The 24,459-nt window shown below is 37.1% G+C and overlaps 45 non-coding genes across 45 annotated transcripts; 23 read left to right on the top strand and 22 right to left on the bottom strand.

The window, feature by feature from the left end:
* The first annotated feature begins 50 nt into the window (after positions 1-50).
* On the top strand, positions 51-123 carry TRNAM-CAU (transfer RNA methionine (anticodon CAU)). Its single transcript has one exon. It is a non-coding gene; the product is annotated as a tRNA-Met (tRNA).
* A 961-nt stretch (positions 124-1,084) lies between these two features.
* Positions 1,085-1,157, top strand: TRNAI-UAU (transfer RNA isoleucine (anticodon UAU)). Its single transcript has one exon. It is a non-coding gene; the product is annotated as a tRNA-Ile (tRNA).
* Positions 1,158-1,933: 776 nt separating this feature from the next.
* Positions 1,934-2,005, bottom strand: TRNAE-UUC (transfer RNA glutamic acid (anticodon UUC)). The gene has a single exon. It is a non-coding gene; the product is annotated as a tRNA-Glu (tRNA).
* A 114-nt stretch (positions 2,006-2,119) lies between these two features.
* On the top strand, positions 2,120-2,192 carry TRNAM-CAU (transfer RNA methionine (anticodon CAU)). The gene has a single exon. It is a non-coding gene; the product is annotated as a tRNA-Met (tRNA).
* A 775-nt stretch (positions 2,193-2,967) lies between these two features.
* On the bottom strand, positions 2,968-3,039 carry TRNAE-UUC (transfer RNA glutamic acid (anticodon UUC)). The gene has a single exon. It is a non-coding gene; the product is annotated as a tRNA-Glu (tRNA).
* Positions 3,040-3,153: 114 nt separating this feature from the next.
* TRNAM-CAU (transfer RNA methionine (anticodon CAU)) lies at positions 3,154-3,226 on the top strand. The gene has a single exon. It is a non-coding gene; the product is annotated as a tRNA-Met (tRNA).
* Positions 3,227-4,002: 776 nt separating this feature from the next.
* TRNAE-UUC (transfer RNA glutamic acid (anticodon UUC)) lies at positions 4,003-4,074 on the bottom strand. Its single transcript has one exon. It is a non-coding gene; the product is annotated as a tRNA-Glu (tRNA).
* A 114-nt stretch (positions 4,075-4,188) lies between these two features.
* Positions 4,189-4,261, top strand: TRNAR-CCU (transfer RNA arginine (anticodon CCU)). Its single transcript has one exon. It is a non-coding gene; the product is annotated as a tRNA-Arg (tRNA).
* A 773-nt stretch (positions 4,262-5,034) lies between these two features.
* Positions 5,035-5,106, bottom strand: TRNAE-UUC (transfer RNA glutamic acid (anticodon UUC)). Its single transcript has one exon. It is a non-coding gene; the product is annotated as a tRNA-Glu (tRNA).
* A 114-nt stretch (positions 5,107-5,220) lies between these two features.
* TRNAM-CAU (transfer RNA methionine (anticodon CAU)) lies at positions 5,221-5,293 on the top strand. Its single transcript has one exon. It is a non-coding gene; the product is annotated as a tRNA-Met (tRNA).
* A 777-nt stretch (positions 5,294-6,070) lies between these two features.
* Positions 6,071-6,142, bottom strand: TRNAE-UUC (transfer RNA glutamic acid (anticodon UUC)). The gene has a single exon. It is a non-coding gene; the product is annotated as a tRNA-Glu (tRNA).
* A 114-nt stretch (positions 6,143-6,256) lies between these two features.
* Positions 6,257-6,329, top strand: TRNAM-CAU (transfer RNA methionine (anticodon CAU)). Its single transcript has one exon. It is a non-coding gene; the product is annotated as a tRNA-Met (tRNA).
* A 776-nt stretch (positions 6,330-7,105) lies between these two features.
* TRNAE-UUC (transfer RNA glutamic acid (anticodon UUC)) lies at positions 7,106-7,177 on the bottom strand. Its single transcript has one exon. It is a non-coding gene; the product is annotated as a tRNA-Glu (tRNA).
* A 114-nt stretch (positions 7,178-7,291) lies between these two features.
* TRNAM-CAU (transfer RNA methionine (anticodon CAU)) lies at positions 7,292-7,364 on the top strand. Its single transcript has one exon. It is a non-coding gene; the product is annotated as a tRNA-Met (tRNA).
* A 776-nt stretch (positions 7,365-8,140) lies between these two features.
* TRNAE-UUC (transfer RNA glutamic acid (anticodon UUC)) lies at positions 8,141-8,212 on the bottom strand. The gene has a single exon. It is a non-coding gene; the product is annotated as a tRNA-Glu (tRNA).
* Positions 8,213-8,326: 114 nt separating this feature from the next.
* TRNAM-CAU (transfer RNA methionine (anticodon CAU)) lies at positions 8,327-8,399 on the top strand. The gene has a single exon. It is a non-coding gene; the product is annotated as a tRNA-Met (tRNA).
* Positions 8,400-9,175: 776 nt separating this feature from the next.
* On the bottom strand, positions 9,176-9,247 carry TRNAE-UUC (transfer RNA glutamic acid (anticodon UUC)). The gene has a single exon. It is a non-coding gene; the product is annotated as a tRNA-Glu (tRNA).
* A 963-nt stretch (positions 9,248-10,210) lies between these two features.
* On the bottom strand, positions 10,211-10,282 carry TRNAE-UUC (transfer RNA glutamic acid (anticodon UUC)). Its single transcript has one exon. It is a non-coding gene; the product is annotated as a tRNA-Glu (tRNA).
* Positions 10,283-10,396: 114 nt separating this feature from the next.
* On the top strand, positions 10,397-10,469 carry TRNAM-CAU (transfer RNA methionine (anticodon CAU)). The gene has a single exon. It is a non-coding gene; the product is annotated as a tRNA-Met (tRNA).
* A 777-nt stretch (positions 10,470-11,246) lies between these two features.
* TRNAE-UUC (transfer RNA glutamic acid (anticodon UUC)) lies at positions 11,247-11,318 on the bottom strand. The gene has a single exon. It is a non-coding gene; the product is annotated as a tRNA-Glu (tRNA).
* Positions 11,319-11,432: 114 nt separating this feature from the next.
* TRNAM-CAU (transfer RNA methionine (anticodon CAU)) lies at positions 11,433-11,505 on the top strand. The gene has a single exon. It is a non-coding gene; the product is annotated as a tRNA-Met (tRNA).
* A 776-nt stretch (positions 11,506-12,281) lies between these two features.
* On the bottom strand, positions 12,282-12,353 carry TRNAE-UUC (transfer RNA glutamic acid (anticodon UUC)). The gene has a single exon. It is a non-coding gene; the product is annotated as a tRNA-Glu (tRNA).
* Positions 12,354-12,467: 114 nt separating this feature from the next.
* TRNAM-CAU (transfer RNA methionine (anticodon CAU)) lies at positions 12,468-12,540 on the top strand. The gene has a single exon. It is a non-coding gene; the product is annotated as a tRNA-Met (tRNA).
* A 777-nt stretch (positions 12,541-13,317) lies between these two features.
* On the bottom strand, positions 13,318-13,389 carry TRNAE-UUC (transfer RNA glutamic acid (anticodon UUC)). Its single transcript has one exon. It is a non-coding gene; the product is annotated as a tRNA-Glu (tRNA).
* Positions 13,390-13,503: 114 nt separating this feature from the next.
* TRNAM-CAU (transfer RNA methionine (anticodon CAU)) lies at positions 13,504-13,576 on the top strand. Its single transcript has one exon. It is a non-coding gene; the product is annotated as a tRNA-Met (tRNA).
* A 776-nt stretch (positions 13,577-14,352) lies between these two features.
* Positions 14,353-14,424, bottom strand: TRNAE-UUC (transfer RNA glutamic acid (anticodon UUC)). Its single transcript has one exon. It is a non-coding gene; the product is annotated as a tRNA-Glu (tRNA).
* Positions 14,425-14,538: 114 nt separating this feature from the next.
* Positions 14,539-14,611, top strand: TRNAM-CAU (transfer RNA methionine (anticodon CAU)). The gene has a single exon. It is a non-coding gene; the product is annotated as a tRNA-Met (tRNA).
* A 777-nt stretch (positions 14,612-15,388) lies between these two features.
* TRNAE-UUC (transfer RNA glutamic acid (anticodon UUC)) lies at positions 15,389-15,460 on the bottom strand. Its single transcript has one exon. It is a non-coding gene; the product is annotated as a tRNA-Glu (tRNA).
* A 114-nt stretch (positions 15,461-15,574) lies between these two features.
* On the top strand, positions 15,575-15,647 carry TRNAM-CAU (transfer RNA methionine (anticodon CAU)). Its single transcript has one exon. It is a non-coding gene; the product is annotated as a tRNA-Met (tRNA).
* A 776-nt stretch (positions 15,648-16,423) lies between these two features.
* On the bottom strand, positions 16,424-16,495 carry TRNAE-UUC (transfer RNA glutamic acid (anticodon UUC)). Its single transcript has one exon. It is a non-coding gene; the product is annotated as a tRNA-Glu (tRNA).
* A 114-nt stretch (positions 16,496-16,609) lies between these two features.
* On the top strand, positions 16,610-16,682 carry TRNAM-CAU (transfer RNA methionine (anticodon CAU)). Its single transcript has one exon. It is a non-coding gene; the product is annotated as a tRNA-Met (tRNA).
* A 777-nt stretch (positions 16,683-17,459) lies between these two features.
* Positions 17,460-17,531, bottom strand: TRNAE-UUC (transfer RNA glutamic acid (anticodon UUC)). The gene has a single exon. It is a non-coding gene; the product is annotated as a tRNA-Glu (tRNA).
* A 114-nt stretch (positions 17,532-17,645) lies between these two features.
* On the top strand, positions 17,646-17,718 carry TRNAM-CAU (transfer RNA methionine (anticodon CAU)). Its single transcript has one exon. It is a non-coding gene; the product is annotated as a tRNA-Met (tRNA).
* Positions 17,719-18,494: 776 nt separating this feature from the next.
* Positions 18,495-18,566, bottom strand: TRNAE-UUC (transfer RNA glutamic acid (anticodon UUC)). The gene has a single exon. It is a non-coding gene; the product is annotated as a tRNA-Glu (tRNA).
* Positions 18,567-18,680: 114 nt separating this feature from the next.
* On the top strand, positions 18,681-18,753 carry TRNAM-CAU (transfer RNA methionine (anticodon CAU)). The gene has a single exon. It is a non-coding gene; the product is annotated as a tRNA-Met (tRNA).
* Positions 18,754-19,529: 776 nt separating this feature from the next.
* TRNAE-UUC (transfer RNA glutamic acid (anticodon UUC)) lies at positions 19,530-19,601 on the bottom strand. Its single transcript has one exon. It is a non-coding gene; the product is annotated as a tRNA-Glu (tRNA).
* Positions 19,602-19,715: 114 nt separating this feature from the next.
* TRNAM-CAU (transfer RNA methionine (anticodon CAU)) lies at positions 19,716-19,788 on the top strand. Its single transcript has one exon. It is a non-coding gene; the product is annotated as a tRNA-Met (tRNA).
* A 777-nt stretch (positions 19,789-20,565) lies between these two features.
* TRNAE-UUC (transfer RNA glutamic acid (anticodon UUC)) lies at positions 20,566-20,637 on the bottom strand. Its single transcript has one exon. It is a non-coding gene; the product is annotated as a tRNA-Glu (tRNA).
* Positions 20,638-20,751: 114 nt separating this feature from the next.
* TRNAM-CAU (transfer RNA methionine (anticodon CAU)) lies at positions 20,752-20,824 on the top strand. The gene has a single exon. It is a non-coding gene; the product is annotated as a tRNA-Met (tRNA).
* Positions 20,825-21,600: 776 nt separating this feature from the next.
* TRNAE-UUC (transfer RNA glutamic acid (anticodon UUC)) lies at positions 21,601-21,672 on the bottom strand. Its single transcript has one exon. It is a non-coding gene; the product is annotated as a tRNA-Glu (tRNA).
* Positions 21,673-21,786: 114 nt separating this feature from the next.
* On the top strand, positions 21,787-21,859 carry TRNAM-CAU (transfer RNA methionine (anticodon CAU)). Its single transcript has one exon. It is a non-coding gene; the product is annotated as a tRNA-Met (tRNA).
* A 777-nt stretch (positions 21,860-22,636) lies between these two features.
* On the bottom strand, positions 22,637-22,708 carry TRNAE-UUC (transfer RNA glutamic acid (anticodon UUC)). The gene has a single exon. It is a non-coding gene; the product is annotated as a tRNA-Glu (tRNA).
* A 114-nt stretch (positions 22,709-22,822) lies between these two features.
* Positions 22,823-22,895, top strand: TRNAM-CAU (transfer RNA methionine (anticodon CAU)). Its single transcript has one exon. It is a non-coding gene; the product is annotated as a tRNA-Met (tRNA).
* A 776-nt stretch (positions 22,896-23,671) lies between these two features.
* Positions 23,672-23,743, bottom strand: TRNAE-UUC (transfer RNA glutamic acid (anticodon UUC)). The gene has a single exon. It is a non-coding gene; the product is annotated as a tRNA-Glu (tRNA).
* Positions 23,744-23,857: 114 nt separating this feature from the next.
* On the top strand, positions 23,858-23,930 carry TRNAM-CAU (transfer RNA methionine (anticodon CAU)). The gene has a single exon. It is a non-coding gene; the product is annotated as a tRNA-Met (tRNA).
* The last annotated feature ends 529 nt before the right edge of the window (positions 23,931-24,459 follow it).

Raw genomic sequence — 24,459 nt, 5'->3', positions numbered from 1 at the left:
GTTAAACCAAAATGCCTCACCTTTTCTAATCCAAATCTTAGACTACAGTTTCCTTGTTAGCGCAGTTGGTAGCGCGTCAGTCTCATAATCTGAAGGTCGTGAGTTCAAGCCTCACACAGGGCATTTTTATTGATGTCTATTTTGGGAGCATGGCATTGCAATATGAGAGATGCAGTCCTGTTTCTAACAAACTAGACTGATTGCATCAAAATGTTACCTTTCAGAAAGAGTTGTGTCATCTGTTTATAATTGCAGATAAGCTTTAATAATTCACCTGACCTATAAAAGATTTCAGACCAGCAATAAAAGAAAAGATGTCAAATAACTCATCCAAGATGTACCCATTTAGTGGGAAAAAAGCATAAAGCATTTTTCAATCTATTTGTCATGACTGTTGTCCTCAGAACAGTGCATTGTAACTTGAGAGTTAAAACTCTGTTTCTTGTAAAGTAGCCAGAACACCTATCCGGATTGAAGGAATTTTCTCTTTATAACAGGACTTAACATCTGTAAATTTGTTTTAACGCCAAAGGATTTAGACCATAACTAATGGAAAAGGTGTTTTCAGATCACTTGACACATTTGTAACATTTTTTTATTTTATTTTTCATGCAGCTGGAATCAATGATGGAAAAGGGGAGCATAATGCATTGTTCTATTCTTTGTGATTTTTGTCCTCAGAGAGCCCATTTCTCACAGTTTCATAATACCTGGAAATTTTACCTGTGATAAGGCCAATGATAATGGCACAGCAGTTGCCCAAAACCTTGTCACAATTAGTAGCAGTGGATCACGTCTGCAATTGGAACCACATCAGACACAAGGAAACATCTGGCTACAACTATTAGTTTTTGTTCCTCTGCTTTTGAATCTGTTTAGAAACAACAATAAGATTCCATTCCCATACCAGGAGTCGAACCCAGGACGCCTGGGTGAAAACCAGGAATCCTTACCGCTAGACAATATGGGAAGCTGAAATAAATCTCCTTCAAAGTTTCATACAAGGAAAACATTTTTACTGATATAGGAAATTTGTTAATCCAAAATGCCTCACCTTTTCTAATCAAAAAATAAGCTTACAGTTGCCTTGTTAGCGCAGTTGGTAGCGTGTCAGTCTTATAATCTGAAGGTCATGAGTTCAAGCCTCACACAGGGCATTTTTATTGATGTCTATTTTGGGAGCATGGCATTGCAATATGAGAGATGCAGTCCTGTTTCTAACAAACTAGACTGATAGCATCAAAATGTTACCTTTCAGAAAGAGTTGTGTCATCTGTTTATAATTGCAGATAAGCTTTAATAATTCACCTGACCTATAAAAGATTTCAGACCAGCAATAAAAGAAAAGATGTCAAATAACTCATCCAAGATGTACCCATTTATGGGGAAAAAAGCATAAAGCATTTTTCATTCTATTTGGCATGACTGTTGTCCTCAGAACAGTGCATTGTAACTTGAGAGTTAAAACTCTGTTTCTTGTAAAGTTGCCAGAACACCTATCCGGATTGAAGGAATTTTCTCTTTATAACAGGATTTAACATCTGTAAATTTGTTTTAACGCCAAAGGATTTTAGACCATAACTAATGGAAAAGGTGTTTTCAGATCACTTGACACATTTGTAACATTTTTTTATTTTATTTTTCATGCAGCTGGAATCAATGATGGAAAAGGGGAGCATAATGCATTGTTCTATTCTTTGTGATTTTTGTCCTCAGAGAGCCCATTTCTCACAGTTTCATAATACCTGGAAATTTTACCTGTGATAAGGCCAATGATAATTGCACAGCAGTTGCTCAAAACCTTGTCACAATTAGTAGCAGTGGATCACGTCTGCAATTGGAACCACATCAGACACGAGGAAACATCTGGCTACAACTATTAGTTTGTGTTCCTCTGCCTTTGAATCTGTTTAGAAACAACAATAAGATTCCATTCCCATACCGGGAGTCGAACCCGGGCCGCCTGGGTGAAAACCAGGAATCCTTACCGCCAGACCATATGGGAAGCTGAAATAAAACTCCCTCAAAGTTTCATACAAGGAAAACATTTTTACTGATATAGGAAATTTGTTAATCCAAAATGCCTCACCTTTTCTAATCCAAAAATAAGCCTACAGTTGCCTTGTTAGTGCGGTTGGTAGCGCCTCAGTCTCATAATCTGAAGGTCGTGAGTTCAAGCCTCACACAGGGCATTTTTATTGATGTCTATTTTGGGAGCATGGCATTGCAATATGAGAGATGCAGTCCTGTTTCTAACAAACTAGACTGATAGCATCAAAATGTTACCTTTCAGAAAGAGTTGTGTCATCTGTTTATAATTGCAGATAAGCTTTAATAATTCACCTGACCTATAAAAGATTTCAGACCAGCAATAAAAGAAAAGATGTCAAATAACTCATCCAAGATGTACCCATTTAGGGGAAAAAAGCATAAAGCATTTTTCATTCTATTTGTCATGACTGTTGTCCTCAGAACAGTGCATTGTAACTTGAGAGTTAAAACTCTGTTTCTTGTAAAGTTGCTAGAACACCTATCCGGATTGAAGGAATTTTCTCTTTATAACAGGACTTAACATTTGTAAATTTGTTTTAACGCCAAAGGATTTTAGACTATAACTAATGGAAAAGGTGTTTTCAGATCACTTGACACATTTGTAACATTTTTTTATTTTATTTTTCATGCAGCTGAATTCAATGATGGAAAAGGGGAGCATAATGCATTGTTCTATTCTTTGTGATTTTTGTCCTCAGAGAGCCCATTTTTCACAGTTTCATAATACCTGGAAATTTTACCTGTGATAAGGCCAATTATAATGGCACAGCAGTTGCTCAAAACCTTGTCACAATTAGTAGCAATGGATCACGTCTGCAATTGGAACCACATCAGACACAAGGAAACATCTGGCTACAACTATTAGTTTTTGTTCCTCTGCTTTTGAATCTGTTTAGAAACAACAATAAGATTCCATTCCCATACCGGGAGTCGAACCCGGGCCGCCTGGGTGAAAACCAGGAATCCTTACCGCTAGACCATATGGGAAGCTGAAATAAATCTACTTCAAAGTTTCATACAAGGAAAACATTTTTACTGATATCGGAAATTTGTTAAACCAAAATGCCTCACCTTTTCTTTTCCAAATCTTTGGCTACAGTTGCCTTGTTAGCGCAGTTGGTAGCGCGTCAGTCTCATAATCTGAAGGTCGTGAGTTCAAGCCTCACACAGGGCATTTTTATTGATGTCTATTTTGGGAGCATGGCATTGCAATATGAGAGATGCAGTCCTGTTTCTAACAACTAGACTGATTGCATCAAAATGTTACCTTTCAGAAAGAGTTGTGTCATCTGTTTATAATTGCAGATAAGCTTTAATAATTCACCTGACCTATAAAAGTTTTCAGACCAGCAATAAAAGAAAAGATGTCAAATAACTCATCCAAGATCTACCCCATTTAGGGGAAAAAAAGCATAAAGCATTTTTCATTCTATTTGTCATGACTGTTGTCCTCAGAACAGTGCATTGTAACTTGAGAGTTAAAACTCTGTTTCTTGTAAAGTTGCCAGAACACCTGTCCAGATTGAAGGAATTTTCTCTTTATAACAGGACTTAACATCTGTAAATTTGTTTTAACGCCAAAGGATTTTAGACCATAACTAATGGAAAAGGTGTTTTCAGATCACTTGACACATTTGTAACATTTTTTTATTTTATTTTTCATGCAGCTGGAATCAATGATGGAAAAGGGGAGCATAATGCATTGTTCTATTCTTTGTGATTTTTGTCCTCAGAGAGCCCATTTCTCACAGTTTCATAATACCTGGAAATTTTACCTGTGATAAGGCCAATGATAATGGCACAACAGTTGCCCAAAACCTTGTCACAATTAGTAGCAGTGGATCACGTCTGCAATTGGAACCACATCAGACACAAGGAAACATCTGGCTACAACTATTAGTTTTTGTTCCTCTGCTTTTGAATCTGTTTAGAAACAACAATAAGTTTTCATTCTCATACCGGGAGTCGAACCCGGGCCGCCTGGGTGAAAACCAGGAATCCTTACCGCTAGACCATATGGGAAGCCGAAATAAATCTCCTTCAAAGTTTCATACAAGGAAAACATTTTTACTGATATCGGAAATTTGTTAAACCAAAATGCCTCACCTTTTCTAATCCAAAAATAAGCCTACAGTTTCCTTGTTAGCGCAGTTGGTAGCGCGTCAGTCTCCTAATCTGAAGGTCGTGAGTTCAAGCCTCACACAGGGCATTTTTATTGATGTCTATTTTGGGAGCATGGCATTACAATATGAGAGATGCAGTCCTGTTTCTAACAAACTAGACTGATAGCATCAAAATGTTACCTTTCAGAAAGAGTTGTGTCATCTGTTTATAATTGCAAATAAGCTTTAATAATTCACCTGACCTATAAAAGTTTTCAGACCAGCAATAAAAGAAAAGATGTCAAATAACTCATCCAAGATCTACCCCATTTAGGTAAAAAAAAGCATAAAGCATTTTTCATTCTATTTGTCATGCCTGTTGTCCTCAGAACAGTGCATTGTAACTTGAGAGTTAAAACTCTATTTCTTGTAAAGTTGCCAGAACACCTGTCCGGATTGAAGGAATTTTCTCTTTATAACAGGACTTAACATCTGTAAATTTGTTTTAACGCCAAAGGATTTTAGACCATAACTAATGAAAAAGGTGTTTTCAGATCACTTGACACATTTGTAACATTTTTTTATTTTATTTTTCATGCAGCTGGAATCAATGATGGAAAAGGGGAGCATAATGCATTGTTCTATTCTTTGTGATTTTTGTCCTCAGCCCATTTCTCACAGTTTCATAATACCTGGAAATTTTACCTGTGATAAGGCCAATGATAATGGCACAGCAGTTGCCCAAAACCTTGTCACAATTAGTAGCAGTGGATCACGTCTGCAATTGGAATCACATCAGACACAAGGAAACATCTGGCTACAACTATTAGTTTTTGTTCCTCTGCTTTTGAATCTGTTTAGAAACAACAATAAGATTCCATTCCCATACCGGGAGTCGAACCCAGGCCACCTGGGTGAAAACCAGGAATCCTTACCGCTAGACCATATGGGAAGCTGAAATAAATCTCCTTCAAAGTTTCATACAAGGAAAACATTTTTACTGATATCGGAAATTTGTTAAACCAAAATGCCTCACCTTTTCTAATCCAAATCTAAGGCTACAGTTGCCTTGTTAGCGCAGTTGGTAGCGCGTCAGTCTCATAATCTGAAGGTCGTGAGATCAAGCCTCACACAGGGCATTTTTATTGATGTCTATTTTGGGAGCATGGCATTACAATATGAGAGATGCAGTCCTGTTTCTAACAAACTAGACTGATAGCATCAAAATGTTACCTTTCAGAAAGAGTTGTGTCATCTGTTTATAATTGCATATAAGCTTTAATAATTCACCTGACCTATAAAAGTTTTCAGACCAGCAATAAAAGAAAAGATGTCAAATAACTCATCCAAGATCTACCCCATTTAGGGGAAAAAAAGCATAAAGCATTTTTCATTCTATTTGTCATGCCTGTTGTCCTCAGAACAGTGCATTGTAACTTGAGAGTTAAAACTCTGTTTCTTGTAAAGTTGCCAGAACACCTGTCCGGATTGAAGGAATTTTCTCTTTATAACAGGACTTAACATCTGTAAATTTGTTTTAACGCCAAAGGATTTTAGACCATAACTAATGAAAAAGGTGTTTTCAGATCACTTGACACATTTGTAACATTTTTTTATTTTATTTTTCATGCAGCTGGAATCAATGATGGAAAAGGGGAGCATAATGCATTGTTCTATTCTTTGTGAATTTTGTCCTCAGAGAGCCCATTTCTCACAGTTTCATAATACCTGGAAATTTTACCTGTGATAAGGCCAATGATAATGGCACAGCAGTTGCCCAAAACCTTGTCACAATTAGTAGCAGTGGATCACGTCTGCAATTGGAATCACATCAGACACAAGGAAACATCTGGCTACAACTATTAGTTTTTGTTCCTCTGCTTTTGAATCTGTTTAGAAACAACAATAAGGTTCCATTCCCATACCGGGAGTCGAACCCGGGCCACCTGGGTGAAAACCAGGAATCCTTACCGCTAGACCATATGGGAAGCTGAAATAAATCTCCTTCAAAGTTTCATACAAGGAAAACATTTTTACTGATATCGGAAATTTGTTAAACCAAAATGCCTCACCTTTTCTAATCCAAATCTAAGGCTACAGTTGCCTTGTTAGCGCAGTTGGTAGCGTGTCATTCTCATAATCTGAAGGTCGTGAGTTCAAGCCTCACACAGGGCATTTTTATTGATGTCTGTTTTGGGAGCATGGTATTACAATATGAGAGATGCAGTCCTGTTTCTAACAAACTAGACTGATAGCATCAAAATGTTACCTTTCAGAAAGAGTTGTGTCATCTGTTTATAATTGCAGATAAGCTTTAATAATTCACCTGACCTATAAAAGATTTCAGACCAGCAATAAAAGAAAAGATGTCAAATAACTCATCCAAGATGTACCCATTTAGGGGAAAAAAAGCATAAAGCATTTTTCATTCTATTTGTCATGACTGTTGTCCTCAGAACAGTGCATTGTAACTTGAGAGTTAAAACTCTGTTTCTTGTAAAGTTGCCAGAACACCTATCCGGATTGAAGGACTTTTCTCTTTATAACAGGACTTAACATCTGTAAATTTGTTTTAACGCCAAAGGATTTTTGACCATAACTAATGGAAAAGGTGTTTTCAGATCACTTGACACATTTGTAACATTTTTTTATTTTATTTTTCATGCAGCTGGAATCAATGATGGAAAAGGGGAGCATAATGCATTGTTCTATTCTTTGTGATTTTTGTCCTCAGAGAGCCCATTTCTCACAGTTTCATAATACCTGGAAATTTTACCTGTGATAAGGCCAATGATAATGGCACAGCAGTTGCCCAAAACCTTGCCACAATTAGTAGCAGTGGATCACGTCTGCAATTGGAACCACATCAGACACAAGGAAACATCTGGCTACAACTATTAGTTTTTGTTCCTCTGCTTTTGAATCTGTTTAGAAACAACAATAAGATTCCATTCCCATACCGGGAGTCGAACCCGGACAGCCTGGGTGAAAACCAGGAATCCTTACCGCTAGACCATATGGGAAGCTGAAATAAATCTCCTTCAAAGTTTCATACAAGGAAAACATTTTTACTGATATAGGAAATTTGTTAATCCAAAATGCCTCACCTTTTCTAATCCAAAAATAAGCCTACAGTTGCCTTGTTAGCGCAGTTGGTAGCGCGTCAGTCTCATAATCTGAAGGTCGTGAGTTCAAGCCTCACACAGGGCATTTTTATTGATGTCTATTTTGGGAGCATGGCATTGCAATATGAGAGATGCAGTCCTGTTTCTAACAAACTAGACTGATTGCATCAAAATGTTACCTTTCAGAAAGAGTTGTGTCATCTGTTTATAATTGCAGATAAGCTTTAATAATTCACCTGACCTATAAAAGTTTTCAGACCAGCAATAAAAGAAAAGATGTCAAATAACTCATCCAAGATGTACCCATTTAGGGGAAAAAAAGCATAAAGCATTTTTCATTCTATTTGTCATGCCTGTTGTCCTCAGAACAGTGCATTGTAACTTGAGAGTTAAAACTCTGTTTCTTGTAAAGTTGCCAGAACACCTATCCGGATTGAAGGACTTTTCTCTTTATAACAGGACTTAACATCTGTAAATTTGTTTTAACGCCAAAGGATTTTTGACCATAACTAATGGAAAAGGTGTTTTCAGATCACTTGACACATTTGTAACATTTTTTTATTTTATTTTTCATGCAGCTGGAATCAATGATGGAAAAGGGGAGCATAATGCATTGTTCTATTCTTTGTGATTTTTGTCCTCAGAGAGCCCATTTCTCACAGTTTCATAATACCTGGAAATTTTACCTGTGATAAGGCCAATGATAATGGCACAGCAGTTGCCCAAAACCTTGCCACAATTAGTAGCAGTGGATCACGTCTGCAATTGGAACCACATCAGACACAAGGAAACATCTGGCTATAACTATTAGTTTTTGTTCCTCTGCTTTTGAATCTGTTTAGAAACAACAATAAGATTCCATTCCCATACCGGTAGTCGAACCCGGGCCGCCTGGGTGAAAACCAGGAATCCTTACCGCTAGACCATATGGGAAGCTGAAATAAACCTCCTTCAAAGTTTCATACAAGGAAAACATTTTTACTGATATAGGAAATTTGTTAATCCAAAATGCCTCACCTTTTCTAATCCAAAAATAAGCCTACAGTTGCCTTGTTAGCGCAGTTGGTAGCGCGTCAGTCTCATAATCTGAAGGTCGTGAGTTCAAGCCTCACACAGGGCATTTTTATTGATGTCTATTTTGGGAGCATGGCATTGCAATATGAGAGATGCAGTCCTGTTTCTAACAAACTAGACTGATTGCATCAAAATGTTACCTTTCAGAAAGAGTTGTGTCATCTGTTTATAATTGCAGATAAGCTTTAATAATTCACCTGACCTATAAAAGATTTCAGACCAGCAATAAAAGAAAAGATGTCAAATAACTCATCCAAGATGTACCCATTTAGGGGAAAAAAAGCATAAAGCATTTTTCATTCTATTTGTCATGACTGTTGTCCTCAGAACAGTGCATTGTAACTTGAGAGTTAAAACTCTGTTTCTTGTAAAGTTGCCAGAACACCTGTCCGGATTGAAGGAATTTTCTCTTTATAACAGGACTTAACATCTGTAAATTTGTTTTAACGCCAAAGGATTTTAGACCATAACTAATGGAAAAAGAGTTTTCAGATCACTTGACACATTTGTAACATTTTTTTATTTTATTTTTCATGCAGCTGGAATCAATGATGGAAAAGGGGAGCATAATGCATTGTTCTATTCTTTGTGATTTTTGTCCTCAGAGAGCCCATTTCTCACAGTTTCATAATACCTGGAAATTTTACCTGTGATAAGGCCAATGATAATGGCACAGCAGTTGCCCAAAACCTTGTCACAATAAGTAGCAGTGGATCACGTCTGCAATTGGAATCACATCAGACACAAGGAAACATCTGGCTACAACTATTAGTTTTTGTTCCTCTGCTTTTGAATCTGTTTAGAAACAACAATAAGATTCCATTCCCATACCGGGAGTCGAACCCGGGCCACCTGGGTGAAAACCAGGAATCCTTACCGCTAGACCATATGGGAAGCTGAAATAAATCTCCTTCAAAGTTTCATACAAGGAAAACATTTTTACTGATATCGGAAATTTGTTAAACCAAAATGCCTCACCTTTTCTAATCCAAATCTAAGGCTACAGTTGCCTAGTTAGCGCAGTTGGTAGCGCGTAAGTCTCATAATCTGAAGTTCGTGAGTTCTAGCCTCACACAGGGCATTTTTATTGATGTCTGTTTTGGGAGCATGGCATTACAATATGAGAGATGCAGTCCTGTTTCTAACAAACTAGACTGATAGCATCAAAATGTTACCTTTCAGAAAGAGTTGTGTCATCTGTTTATAATTGCAGATAAGCTTTAATAATTCACCTGACCTATAAAAGATTTCAGACCAGCAATAAAAGAAAAGATGTCAAATAACTCATCCAAGATGTACCCATTTAGGGGAAAAAAAGCATAAAGCATTTTTCATTCTATTTGTCATGACTGTTGTCCTCAGAACAGTGCATTGTAACTTGAGAGTTAAAACTCTGTTTCTTGTAAAGTTGCCAGAACACCTATCCGGATTGAAGGAATTTTCTCTTTATAACAGGACTTAACATCTGTAAATTTGTTTTAACGCCAAAGGATTTTAGACCATAACTAATGGAAAAGGTGTTTTCAGATCACTTGACACATTTGTAACATTTTTTTATTTTATTTTTCATGCAGCTGGAATCAGTGATGGAAAAGGGGAGCATAATGCATTGTTCTATTCTTTGTAATTTTTGTCCTCAGAGAGCCCATTTCTCACAGTTTCATAATACCTGGAAATTTTACCTGTGATAAGGCCAATGATAATGGCACAGCAGTTGCCCAAAACCTTGTCACAATTAGTAGCAGTGGATCACGTCTGCAATTGGAACCACAACAGACACAAGGAAACATCTGGCTACAACTATTAGTTTTTGTTCCTCTGCTTTTGAATCTGTTTAGAAACAACAATAAGATTCTATTCCCATACCGGGAGTCGAACCCGGGCCACCTGGGTGAAAACCAAGAATCCTTACCGCTAGACCATATGGGAATCTGAAATAAATCTCCTTCAAAGTTTCATACAAGGAAAACATTTTTACTGATATCGGAAATTTGTTAAACCAAAATGCCTCACCTTTTCTAATCCAAAAATAAGCCTACAGTTGCCTTGTTAGCGCAGTTGGTAGCGCGTCAGTCTCATAATCTGAAGATCGTGAGTTCAAGCCTCACACAGGGCATTTTTATTGATGTCTATTTTGGGAGCATGGCATTGCAATATGAGAGATGCAGTCCTGTTTCTAACAAACTAGACTGATTGCATCAAAATGTTACCTTTCAGAAAGAGTTGTGTCATCTGTTTATAATTGCAGATAAGCTTTAATAATTCACCTGACCTATAAAAGTTTTCAGACCAGCAATAAAAGAAAAGATGTCAAATAACTCATCCAAGATCTACCCCATTTAGGGGAAAAAAAGCATAAAGCATTTTTCATTCTATTTGTCATGACTGTTGTCCTCAGAACAGTGCATTGTAACTTGAGAGTTAAAACTCAGTTTCTTGTAAAGTTGCCAGAACACCTGTCCGGATTGAAGGAATTTTCTCTTTATAACATGACTTAACATCTGTAAATTTGTTTTAACGCCAAAGGATTTTAGACCATAACTAATGGAAAAGGGGTTTTCAGATCACTTGACACATTTGTAACATTTTTTTATTTTATTTTTCATGCAGCTGGAATCAATGATGGAAAATGGGAGCATAATGCATTGTTCTATTCTTTGTGATTTTTGTCCTCAGAGAGCCCATTTCTCAATTTTACATAATACCTGGAAATTTTACCTGTGATAAGGCCAATGATAATGGCACAGCAGTTGCCCAAAACCTTGTCACAATTAGTAGCAGTGGATCACGTCTGCAATTGGAATCACATCAGACACAAGGAAACATCTGGCTACAACTATTAGTTTTTGTTCCTCTGCTTTTGAATCTGTTTAGAAACAACAATAAGGTTCCATTCCCATACCGGGAGTCGAACCCGGACCACCTGGGTGAAAACCAGGAATCCTTACCGCTAGACCATATGGGAAGCTGAAATAAATCTCCTTCAAAGTTTCATACAAGGAAAACATTTTTACTGATATCGGAAATTTGTTAAACCAAAATGCCTCACCTTTTCTAATCCAAATCTAAGGCTACAGTTGCCTTGTTAGCGCAGTTGGTAGCGCGTCAGTCTCATAATCTGAAGGTCGTGAGTTCAAGCCTCACACAGGGCATTTTTATTGATGTCTGTTTTGGGAGCATGGTATTACAATATGAGAGATGCAGTCCTGTTTCTAACAAACTAGACTGATAGCATCAGAATGTTACCTTTCAGAAAGAGTTGTGTCATCTGTTTATAATTGCAGATAAGCTTTAATAATTCACCTGACCTATAAAAGATTTCAGACCAGCAATAAAAGAAAAGATGTCAAATAACTCATCCAAGATGTACCCATTTAGGGGAAAAAAAGCATAAAGCATTTTTCATTCTATTTGTCATGACTGTTGTCCTCAGAACAGTGCATTGTAACTTGAGAGTTAAAACTCTGTTTCTTGTTAAGTTGCCAGAACACCTATCCGGATTGAAGGACTTTTCTCTTTATAACAGGACTTAACATCTGTAAATTTGTTTTAACGCCAAAGGATTTTTGACCATAACTAATGGAAAAGGTGTTTTCAGATCACTTGACACATTTGTAACATTTTTTTATTTTATTTTTCATGCAGCTGGAATCAATGATGGAAAAGGGGAGCATAATGCATTGTTCTATTCTTTGTGATTTTTGTCCTCAGAGAGCCCATTTCTCACAGTTTCATAATACCTGGAAATTTTACCTGTGATAAGGCCAATGATAATGGCACAGCAGTTGCCCAAAACCTTGCCACAATTAGTAGCAGTGGATCACGTCTGCAATTGGAACCACATCAGACACAAGGAAACATCTGGCTACAACTATTAGTTTTTGTTCCTCTGCTTTTGAATCTGTTTAGAAACAACAATAAGATTCCATTCCCATACCGGGAGTCGAACCCAGGCCGCCTGGGTGAAAACCAGGAATCCTTACCGCTAGACCATATGGGAAGCTGAAATAAATCTCCTTCAAAGTTTCATACAAGGAAAACATTTTTACTGATATAGGAAATTTGTTAATCCAAAATGCCTCACCTTTTCTAATCCAAAAATAAGCCTACAGTTGCCTTGTTAGCGCAGTTGGTAGCGCGTCAGTCTCATAATCTGAAGGTCGTGAGTTCAAGCCTCACACAGGGCATTTTTATTGATGTCTATTTTGGGAGCATGGCATTGCAATATGAGAGATGCAGTCCTGTTTCTAACAAACTAGACTGATTGCATCAAAATGTTACCTTTCAGAAAGAGTTGTGTCATCTGTTTATAATTGCAGATAAGCTTTAATAATTCACCTGACCTATAAAAGTTTTCAGACCAGCAATAAAAGAAAAGATGTCAAATAACTCATCCAAGATGTACCCATTTAGGGGAAAAAAAGCATAAAGCATTTTTCATTCTATTTGTCATGCCTGTTGTCCTCAGAACAGTGCATTGTAACTTGAGAGTTAAAACTCTGTTTCTTGTAAAGTTGCCAGAACACCTGTCCGGATTGAAGGAATTTTCTCTTTATAACAGGACTTAACATCTGTAAATTTGTTTTAACGCCAAAGGATTTTAGACCATAACTAATGGAAAAAGAGTTTTCAGATCACTTGACACATTTGTAACATTTTTTTATTTTATTTTTCATGCAGCTGGAATCAATGATGGAAAAGGGGAGCATAATGCATTGTTCTATTCTTTGTGATTTTTGTCCTCAGAGAGCCCATTTCTCACCTTTTTTATAATACCTGGAAATTTTACCTGTGATAAGGACAATGATAATGGCACAGCAGTTGCCCAAAACCTTGTCACAATTAGTAGCAGTGGATCACGTCTGCAATTGGAATCACATCAGACACAAGGAAACATCTGGCTACAACTATTAGTTTTTGTTCCTCTGCTTTTGAATCTGTTTAGAAACAACAATAAGGTTCCATTCCCATACCGGGAGTCGAACCCGGGCCACCTGGGTGAAAACCAGGAATCCTTACCACTAGACCATATGGGAAGCTGAAATAAATCTCCTTCAAAGTTTCATACAAGGAAAACATTTTTACTGATATCGGAAATTTGTTAAACCAAAATGCCTCACCTTTTCTAATCCAAATCTAAGGCTACAGTTGCCTTGTTAGCGCAGTTGGTAGCGTGTCAGTCTCATAATCTGAAGGTCGTGAGTTCAAGCCTCACACAGGGCATTTTTATTGATGTCTGTTTTGGGAGCATGGTATTACAATATGAGAGATGCAGTCCTGTTTCTAACAAACTAGACTGATAGCATCAAAATGTTACCTTTCAGAAAGAGTTGTGTCATCTGTTTATAATTGCAGATAATCTTTAATAATTCACCTGACCTATAAAAGATTTCAGACCAGCAATAAAAGAAAAGATGTCAAATAACTCATCCAAGATGTACCCATTTAGGGGAAAAAAAGCATAAAGCATTTTTCATTCTATTTGTCATGACTGTTGTCCTCAGAACAGTGCATTGTAACTTGAGAGTTAAAACTCTGTTTCTTGTAAAGTTGCCAGAACACCTATCCGGATTGAAGGACTTTTCTCTTTATAACAGGACTTAACATCTGTAAATTTGTTTTAACGCCAAAGGATTTTTGACCATAACTAATGGAAAAGGTGTTTTCAGATCACTTGACACATTTGTAACATTTTTTTATTTTATTTTTCATGCAGCTGGAATCAATGATGGAAAAGGGGAGCATAATGCATTGTTCTATTCTTTGTGATTTTTGTCCTCAGAGAGCCCATTTCTCACAGTTTCATAATACCTGGAAATTTTACCTGTGATAAGGCCAATGATAATGGCACAGCAGTTGCCCAAAACCTTGCCACAATTAGTAGCAGTGGATCACGTCTGCAATTGGAACCACATCAGACACAAGGAAACATCTGGCTACAACTATTAGTTTTTGTTCCTCTGCTTTTGAATCTGTTTAGAAACAACAATAAGATTCCATTCCCATACCGGGAGTCGAACCCGGGCCGCCTGGGTGAAAACCAGGAATCCTTACCGCTAGACCATATGGGAAGCTGAAATAAATCTCCTTCAAAGTTTCATACAAGGAAAACATTTTTACTGATATAGGAAATTTGTTAATCCAAAATGCCTCACCTTTTCTAATCCAAAAATAAGCCTACAGTTGCCTTGTTAGTGCAGTTGGTAGCGCGTCAGTCTCATAATCTGAAGGTCGTGAGTTCAAGCCTCACACAGGGCATTTTTATTGATGTCTATTTTGGGAGCATGGCATTGCAATATGAGAGATGCAGTCCTGTTTCTAACAAACTAGACTGATTGCATCAAAATGTTACCTTTCAGAAAGAGTTGTGTCATCTGTTTATAATTGCAGATAAGCTTTAATAATTCACCTGACCTATAAAAGTTTTCAGACCAGCAATAAAAGAAAAGATGTCAAATAACTCATCCAAGATCTACCCCATTTAGGGGAAAAAAAGCATAAAGCATTTTTCATTCTATTTGTCATGACTGTTGTCCTCAGAACAGTGCATTGTAACTTGAGAGTTAAAACTCCGTTTCTTGTAAAGTTGCCAGAACACCTGTCCGGATTGAAGGAATTTTCTCTTTATAACATGACTTAACATCTGTAAATTTGTTTTAACGCCAAAGGATTTTAGACCATAACTAATGGAAAAGGGGTTTTCAGATCACTTGACACATTTGTAACATTTTTTTATTTTATTTTTCATGCAGCTGGAATCAATGATGGAAAATGAGAGCATAATGCATTGTTCTATTCTTTGTGATTTTTGTCCTCAGAGAGCCCATTTCTCAATTTTACATAATACCTGGAAATTTTACCTGTGATAAGGCCAATGATAATGGCACAGCAGTTGCCCAAAACCTTGCCACAATTAGTAGCAGTGGATCACGTCTGCAATTGGAACCACATCAGACACAAGGAAACATCTGGCTACAACTATTAGTTTTTGTTCCTCTGCTTTTGAATCTGTTTAGAAACAACAATAAGATTCCATTCCCATACCGGGAGTCAAACCCAGGCCGCCTGGGTGAAAACCAGGAATCCTTACCGCTAGACCATATGGGAAGCTGAAATAAATCTCCTTCAAAGTTTCATACAAGGAAAACATTTTTACTGATATAGGAAATTTGTTAATCCAAAATGCCTCACCTTTTCTAATCCAAAAATAAGCCTACAGTTGCCTTGTTAGCGCAGTTGGTAGCGCGTCAGTCTCATAATCTGAAGGTCGTGAGTTCAAGCCTCACACAGGGCATTTTTATTGATGTCTATTTTGGGAGCATGGCATTGCAATATGAGAGATGCAGTCCTGTTTCTAACAAACTAGACTGATTGCATCAAAATGTTACCTTTCAGAAAGAGTTGTGTCATCTGTTTATAATTGCAGATAAGCTTTAATAATTCACCTGACCTATAAAAGTTTTCAGACCAGCAATAAAAGAAAAGATGTCAAATAACTCATCCAAGATGTACCCATTTAGGGGAAAAAAAGCATAAAGCATTTTTCATTCTATTTGTCATGACTGTTGTCCTCAGAACAGTGCATTGTAACTTGAGAGTTAAAACTCTGTTTCTTGTAAAGTTGCCAGAACACCTGTCCGGATTGAAGGAATTTTCTCTTTATAACAGGACTTAACATCTGTAAATTTGTTTTAACGCCAAAGGATTTTAGACCATAACTAATGGAAAAAGAGTTTTCAGATCACTTGACACATTTGTAACATTTTTTTATTTTATTTTTCATGCAGCTGGAATCAATGATGGAAAAGGGGAGCATAATGCATTGTTCTATTCTTTGTGATTTTTGTCCTCAGAGAGCCCATTTCTCACAGTTTCATAATACCTGGAAATTTTACCTGTGATAAGGACAATGATAATGGCACAGCAGTTGCCCAAAACCTTGTCACAATTAGTAGCAGTGGATCACGTCTGCAATTGGAATCACATCAGACACAAGGAAACATCTGGCTACAACTATTAGTTTTTGTTCCTCTGCTTTTGAATCTGTTTAGAAACAACAATAAGATTCTATTCCCATACCGGGAGTCGAACCCGGGCCGCCTGGGTGAAAACCAGGAATCCTTACCGCTAGACCATATGGGAAGCTGAAATAAATCTCCTTCAAAGTTTCATACAAGGAAAACATTTTTACTGATATAGGAAATTTGTTAATCCAAAATGCCTCACCTTTTCTAATCCAAAAATAAGCCTACAGTTGCCTTGTTAGTGCAGTTGGTAGCGCGTCAGTCTCATAATCTGAAGGTCGTGAGTTCAAGCCTCACACAGGGCATTTTTATTGATGTCTATTTTGGGAGCATGGCATTGCAATATGAGAGATGCAGTCCTGTTTCTAACAAACTAGACTGATTGCATCAAAATGTTACCTTTCAGAAAGAGTTGTGTCATCTGTTTATAATTGCAGATAAGCTTTAATAATTCACCTGACCTATAAAAGTTTTCAGACCAGCAATAAAAGAAAAGATGTCAAATAACTCATCCAAGATCTACCCCATTTAGGGGAAAAAAAGCATAAAGCATTTTTCATTCTATTTGTCATGACTGTTGTCCTCAGAACAGTGCATTGTAACTTGAGAGTTAAAACTCCGTTTCTTGTAAAGTTGCCAGAACACCTGTCCGGATTGAAGGAATTTTCTCTTTATAACATGACTTAACATCTGTAAATTTGTTTTAACGCCAAAGGATTTTAGACCATAACTAATGGAAAAGGGGTTTTCAGATCACTTGACACATTTGTAACATTTTTTTATTTTATTTTTCATGCAGCTGGAATCAATGATGGAAAATGGGAGCATAATGCATTGTTCTATTCTTTGTGATTTTTGTCCTCAGAGAGCCCATTTCTCAATTTTACATAATACCTGGAAATTTTACCTGTGATAAGGCCAATGATAATGGCACAGCAGTTGCCCAAAACCTTGCCACAATTAGTAGCAGTGGATCACGTCTGCAATTGGAACCACATCAGACACAAGGAAACATCTGGCTACAACTATTAGTTTTTGTTCCTCTGCTTTTGAATCTGTTTAGAAACAACAATAAGATTCCATTCCCATACCGGGAGTCAAACCCAGGCCGCCTGGGTGAAAACCAGGAATCCTTACCGCTAGACCATATGGGAAGCTGAAATAAATCTCCTTCAAAGTTTCATACAAGGAAAACATTTTTACTGATATAGGAAATTTGTTAATCCAAAATGCCTCACCTTTTCTAATCCAAAAATAAGCCTACAGTTGCCTTGTTAGCGCAGTTGGTAGCGCGTCAGTCTCATAATCTGAAGGTCGTGAGTTCAAGCCTCACACAGGGCATTTTTATTGATGTCTATTTTGGGAGCATGGCATTGCAATATGAGAGATGCAGTCCTGTTTCTAACAAACTAGACTGATTGCATCAAAATGTTACCTTTCAGAAAGAGTTGTGTCATCTGTTTATAATTGCAGATAAGCTTTAATAATTCACCTGACCTATAAAAGTTTTCAGACCAGCAATAAAAGAAAAGATGTCAAATAACTCATCCAAGATGTACCCATTTAGGGGAAAAAAAGCATAAAGCATTTTTCATTCTATTTGTCATGCCTGTTGTCCTCAGAACAGTGCATTGTAACTTGAGAGTTAAAACTCTGTTTCTTGTAAAGTTGCCAGAACACCTGTCCGGATTGAAGGAATTTTCTCTTTATAACAGGACTTAACATCTGTAAATTTGTTTTAACGCCAAAGGATTTTAGACCATAACTAATGGAAAAAGAGTTTTCAGATCACTTGACACATTTGTAACATTTTTTTATTTTATTTTTCATGCAGCTGGAATCAATGATGGAAAAGGGGAGCATAATGCATTGTTCTATTCTTTGTGATTTTTGTCCTCAGAGAGCCCATTTCTCACAGTTTCATAATACCTGGAAATTTTACCTGTGATAAGGACAATGATAATGGCACAGCAGTTGCCCAAAACCTTGTCACAATTAGTAGCAGTGGATCACGTCTGCAATTGGAATCACATCAGACACAAGGAAACATCTGGCTACAACTATTAGTTTTTGTTCCTCTGCTTTTGAATCTGTTTAGAAACAACAATAAGGTTCCATTCCCATACCGGGAGTCGAACCCGGGCCACCTGGGTGAAAACCAGGAATCCTTACCACTAGACCATATGGGAAGCTGAAATAAATCTCCTTCAAAGTTTCATACAAGGAAAACATTTTTACTGATATCGGAAATTTGTTAAACCAAAATGCCTCACCTTTTCTAATCCAAATCTAAGGCTACAGTTGCCTTGTTAGCGCAGTTGGTAGCGTGTCAGTCTCATAATCTGAAGGTCGTGAGTTCAAGCCTCACACAGGGCATTTTTATTGATGTCTGTTTTGGGAGCATGGTATTACAATATGAGAGATGCAGTCCTGTTTCTAACAAACTAGACTGATAGCATCAAAATGTTACCTTTCAGAAAGAGTTGTGTCATCTGTTTATAATTGCAGATAATCTTTAATAATTCACCTGACCTATAAAAGATTTCAGACCAGCAATAAAAGAAAAGATGTCAAATAACTCATCCAAGATGTACCCATTTAGGGGAAAAAAAGCATAAAGCATTTTTCATTCTATTTGTCATGACTGTTGTCCTCAGAACAGTGCATTGTAACTTGAGAGTTAAAACTCTGTTTCTTGTAAAGTTGCCAGAACACCTATCCGGATTGAAGGACTTTTCTCTTTATAACAGGACTTAACATCTGTAAATTTGTTTTAACGCCAAAGGATTTTTGACCATAACTAATGGAAAAGGTGTTTTCAGATCACTTGACACATTTGTAACATTTTTTTATTTTATTTTTCATGCAGCTGGAATCAATGATGGAAAAGGGGAGCATAATGCATTGTTCTATTCTTTGTGATTTTTGTCCTCAGAGAGCCCATTTCTCACAGTTTCATAATACCTGGAAATTTTACCTGTGATAAGGCCAATGATAATGGCACAGCAGTTGCCCAAAACCTTGCCACAATTAGTAGCAGTGGATCACGTCTGCAATTGGAACCACATCAGACACAAGGAAACATCTGGCTACAACTATTAGTTTTTGTTCCTCTGCTTTTGAATCTGTTTAGAAACAACAATAAGATTCCATTCCCATACCGGGAGTCGAACCCGGGCCGCCTGGGTGAAAACCAGGAATCCTTACCGCTAGACCATATGGGAAGCTGAAATAAATCTCCTTCAAAGTTTCATACAAGGAAAACATTTTTACTGATATAGGAAATTTGTTAATCCAAAATGCCTCACCTTTTCTAATCCAAAAATAAGCCTACAGTTGCCTTGTTAGTGCAGTTGGTAGCGCGTCAGTCTCATAATCTGAAGGTCGTGAGTTCAAGCCTCACACAGGGCATTTTTATTGATGTCTATTTTGGGAGCATGGCATTGCAATATGAGAGATGCAGTCCTGTTTCTAACAAACTAGACTGATTGCATCAAAATGTTACCTTTCAGAAAGAGTTGTGTCATCTGTTTATAATTGCAGATAAGCTTTAATAATTCACCTGACCTATAAAAGTTTTCAGACCAGCAATAAAAGAAAAGATGTCAAATAACTCATCCAAGATCTACCCCATTTAGGGGAAAAAAAGCATAAAGCATTTTTCATTCTATTTGTCATGACTGTTGTCCTCAGAACAGTGCATTGTAACTTGAGAGTTAAAACTCCGTTTCTTGTAAAGTTGCCAGAACACCTGTCCGGATTGAAGGAATTTTCTCTTTATAACATGACTTAACATCTGTAAATTTGTTTTAACGCCAAAGGATTTTAGACCATAACTAATGGAAAAGGGGTTTTCAGATCACTTGACACATTTGTAACATTTTTTTATTTTATTTTTCATGCAGCTGGAATCAATGATGGAAAATGGGAGCATAATGCATTGTTCTATTCTTTGTGATTTTTGTCCTCAGAGAGCCCATTTCTCAATTTTACATAATACCTGGAAATTTTACCTGTGATAAGGCCAATGATAATGGCACAGCAGTTGCCCAAAACCTTGCCACAATTAGTAGCAGTGGATCACGTCTGCAATTGGAACCACATCAGACACAAGGAAACATCTGGCTACAACTATTAGTTTTTGTTCCTCTGCTTTTGAATCTGTTTAGAAACAACAATAAGATTCCATTCCCATACCGGGAGTCAAACCCAGGCCGCCTGGGTGAAAACCAGGAATCCTTACCGCTAGACCATATGGGAAGCTGAAATAAATCTCCTTCAAAGTTTCATACAAGGAAAACATTTTTACTGATATAGGAAATTTGTTAATCCAAAATGCCTCACCTTTTCTAATCCAAAAATAAGCCTACAGTTGCCTTGTTAGCGCAGTTGGTAGCGCGTCAGTCTCATAATCTGAAGGTCGTGAGTTCAAGCCTCACACAGGGCATTTTTATTGATGTCTATTTTGGGAGCATGGCATTGCAATATGAGAGATGCAGTCCTGTTTCTAACAAACTAGACTGATTGCATCAAAATGTTACCTTTCAGAAAGAGTTGTGTCATCTGTTTATAATTGCAGATAAGCTTTAATAATTCACCTGACCTATAAAAGTTTTCAGACCAGCAATAAAAGAAAAGATGTCAAATAACTCATCCAAGATGTACCCATTTAGGGGAAAAAAAGCATAAAGCATTTTTCATTCTATTTGTCATGCCTGTTGTCCTCAGAACAGTGCATTGTAACTTGAGAGTTAAAACTCTGTTTCTTGTAAAGTTGCCAGAACACCTGTCCGGATTGAAGGAATTTTCTCTTTATAACAGGACTTAACATCTGTAAATTTGTTTTAACGCCAAAGGATTTTAGACCATAACTAATGGAAAAAGAGTTTTCAGATCACTTGACACATTTGTAACATTTTTTTATTTTATTTTTCATGCAGCTGGAATCAATGATGGAAAAGGGGAGCATAATGCATTGTTCTATTCTTTGTGATTTTTGTCCTCAGAGAGCCCATTTCTCACAGTTTCATAATACCTGGAAATTTTACCTGTGATAAGGACAATGATAATGGCACAGCAGTTGCCCAAAACCTTGTCACAATTAGTAGCAGTGGATCACGTCTGCAATTGGAATCACATCAGACACAAGGAAACATCTGGCTACAACTATTAGTTTTTGTTCCTCTGCTTTTGAATCTGTTTAGAAACAACAATAAGATTCTATTCCCATACCGGGAGTCGAACCCGGGCCGCCTGGGTGAAAACCAGGAATCCTTACCGCTAGACCATATGGGAAGCTGAAATAAATCTCCTTCAAAGTTTCATACAAGGAAAACATTTTTACTGATATAGGAAATTTGTTAATCCAAAATGCCTCACCTTTTCTAATCCAAAAATAAGCCTACAGTTGCCTTGTTAGTGCAGTTGGTAGCGCGTCAGTCTCATAATCTGAAGGTCGTGAGTTCAAGCCTCACACAGGGCATTTTTATTGATGTCTATTTTGGGAGCATGGCATTGCAATATGAGAGATGCAGTCCTGTTTCTAACAAACTAGACTGATTGCATCAAAATGTTACCTTTCAGAAAGAGTTGTGTCATCTGTTTATAATTGCAGATAAGCTTTAATAATTCACCTGACCTATAAAAGTTTTCAGACCAGCAATAAAAGAAAAGATGTCAAATAACTCATCCAAGATCTACCCCATTTAGGGGAAAAAAAGCATAAAGCATTTTTCATTCTATTTGTCATGACTGTTGTCCTCAGAACAGTGCATTGTAACTTGAGAGTTAAAACTCCGTTTCTTGTAAAGTTGCCAGAACACCTGTCCGGATTGAAGGAATTTTCTCTTTATAACAGGACTTAACATCTGTAAATTTGTTTTAACGCCAAAGGATTTTAGACCATAACTAATGGAAAAAGAGTTTTCAGATCACTTGACACATTTGTAACATTTTTTTATTTTATTTTTCATGCAGCTGGAATCAATGATGGAAAAGGGGAGCATAATGCATTGTTCTATTCTTTGTGATTTTTGTCCTCAGAGAGCCCATTTCTCACAGTTTCATAATACCTGGAAATTTTACCTGTGATAAGGACAATGATAATGGCACAGCAGTTGCCCAAAACCTTGTCACAATTAGTAGCAGTGGATCACGTCTGCAATTGGAATCACATCAGACACAAGGAAACATCTGGCTACAACTATTAGTTTTTGTTCCTCTGCTTTTGAATCTGTTTAGAAACAACAATAAGGTTCCATTCCCATACCGGGAGTCTAACCCGGGCCACCTGGGTGAAAACCAGGAATCCTTACCACTAGACCATATGGGAAGCTGAAATAAATCTCCTTCAAAGTTTCATACAAGGAAAACATTTTTACTGATATCGGAAATTTGTTAAACCAAAATGCCTCACCTTTTCTAATCCAAATCTAAGGCTACAGTTGCCTTGTTAGCGCAGTTGGTAGCGTGTCAGTCTCATAATCTGAAGGTCGTGAGTTCAAGCCTCACACAGGGCATTTTTATTGATGTCTGTTTTGGGAGCATGGTATTACAATATGAGAGATGCAGTCCTGTTTCTAACAAACTAGACTGATAGCATCAAAATGTTACCTTTCAGAAAGAGTTGTGTCATCTGTTTATAATTGCAGATAATCTTTAATAATTCACCTGACCTATAAAAGATTTCAGACCAGCAATAAAAGAAAAGATGTCAAATAACTCATCCAAGATGTACCCATTTAGGGGAAAAAAAGCATAAAGCATTTTTCATTCTATTTGTCATGACTGTTGTCCTCAGAACAGTGCATTGTAACTTGAGAGTTAAAACTCTGTTTCTTGTAAAGTTGCCAGAACACCTATCCGGATTGAAGGACTTTTCTCTTTATAACAGGACTTAACATCTGTAAATTTGTTTTAACGCCAAAGGATTTTTGACCATAACTAATGGAAAAGGTGTTTTCAGATCACTTGACACATTTGTAACATTTTTTTATTTTATTTTTCATGCAGCTGGAATCAATGATGGAAAAGGGGAGCATAATGCATTGTTCTATTCTTTGTGATTTTTGTCCTCAGAGAGCCCATTTCTCACAGTTTCATAATACCTGGAAATTTTACCTGTGATAAGGCCAATGATAATGGCACAGCAGTTGCCCAAAACCTTGCCACAATTAGTAGCAGTGGATCACGTCTGCAATTGGAACCACATCAGACACAAGGAAACATCTGGCTACAACTATTAGTTTTTGTTCCTCTGCTTTTGAATCTGTTTAGAAACAACAATAAGATTCTATTCCCATACCGGGAGTCGAACCCAGGCCGCCTGGGTGAAAACCAGGAATCCTTACCGCTAGACCATATGAGAAGCTGAAATAAATCTCCTTCAAAGTTTCATACAAGGAAAACATTTTTACTGATATAGGAAATTTGTTAATCCAAAATGCCTCACCTTTTCTAATCCAAAAATAAGCCTACAGTTGCCTTGTTAGCGCAGTTGGTAGCGCGTCAGTCTCATAATCTGAAGGTCGTGAGTTCAAGTCTCACACAGGGCATTTTTATTGATGTCTATTTTGGGAGCATGGCATTGCAATATGAGAGATGCAGTCCTGTTTCTAACAAACTAGACTGATTGCATCAAAATGTTACCTTTCAGAAAGAGTTGTGTCATCTGTTTATAATTGCAGATAAGCTTTAATAATTCACCTGACCTATAAAAGTTTTCAGACCAGCAATAAAAGAAAAGATGTCAAATAACTCATCCAAGATGTACCCATTTAGGGGAAAAAAAGCATAAAGCATTTTTCATTCTATTTGTCATGCCTGTTGTCCTCAGAACAGTGCATTGTAACTTGAGAGTTAAAACTCTGTTTCTTGTAAAGTTGCCAGAACACCTGTCCGGATTGAAGGAATTTTCTCTTTATAACAGGATTTAACATCTGTAAATTTGTTTTAACGCCAAAGGATTTTAGACCATAACTAATGGAAAAAGAGTTTTCAGATCACTTGACACATTTGTAACATTTTTTTATTTTATTTTTCATGCAGCTGGAATCAATGATGGAAAAGGGGAGCATAATGCAT

The sequence above is a fragment of the Pseudophryne corroboree genome, chromosome 6 (genome assembly GCF_028390025.1).
Source record: "Pseudophryne corroboree isolate aPseCor3 chromosome 6, aPseCor3.hap2, whole genome shotgun sequence".
NCBI classification, from domain to species: domain Eukaryota; kingdom Metazoa; phylum Chordata; class Amphibia; order Anura; family Myobatrachidae; genus Pseudophryne; species Pseudophryne corroboree.
This window is presented reverse-complemented; position numbering and strand designations above follow the sequence as displayed.